Source organism: Mytilus galloprovincialis, chromosome 13 (assembly GCF_965363235.1).
Source record: "Mytilus galloprovincialis chromosome 13, xbMytGall1.hap1.1, whole genome shotgun sequence".
In the NCBI taxonomy this organism is placed as follows: Eukaryota; Metazoa; Mollusca; class Bivalvia; order Mytilida; family Mytilidae; genus Mytilus; species Mytilus galloprovincialis.
The window spans coordinates 51,575,959-51,576,496 of record NC_134850.1 but is presented as its reverse complement, the minus strand read 5'-3'; positions in this window follow the sequence as shown (position 1 = coordinate 51,576,496).

Below are 538 nucleotides of genomic sequence, written 5' to 3'. Positions count from 1 at the left end.
GTATCCTGTTTTCGTCGTACAAAAATTGAAATTGTATTAACAACATTCCAATAATTTATCCATTCAGATCTGATGACTTTCACACACTGTGGCTTTACCCGTGGTAGAGTTAAGAATACGAATTAGATGTAGGTTAGTTGATAGGCACGTCTTGTTTTGTCCAGCTGTGCAAATTTCCACTGTCGTATGTGAATAAAATTTTGAAGGGAAAAAAATGTTCTGAAAAAAGCCATAACAAAATGAACTCAATGGGGTATAACTGACAATAATTATAAAATGTTTCACAAAGGTAGACCAAATTTGCATAATTTATCAAAGGGAGGTAATTATGAGCATTTATATTTTAAAGATATTAATATATTTCTGAATCTATTTTATAGTGAAATTTTTCATTGAATCTTATTTTTTATATATTCATTTATATAAAAAGATGACTTACAACTTGATTTAATAAGACAGATAACATTTAACAGGTAAAAACTATCCAGCTGTTAAACATACTTTTGTTCCAATATATTGTTCTGCTATGATTATCTGA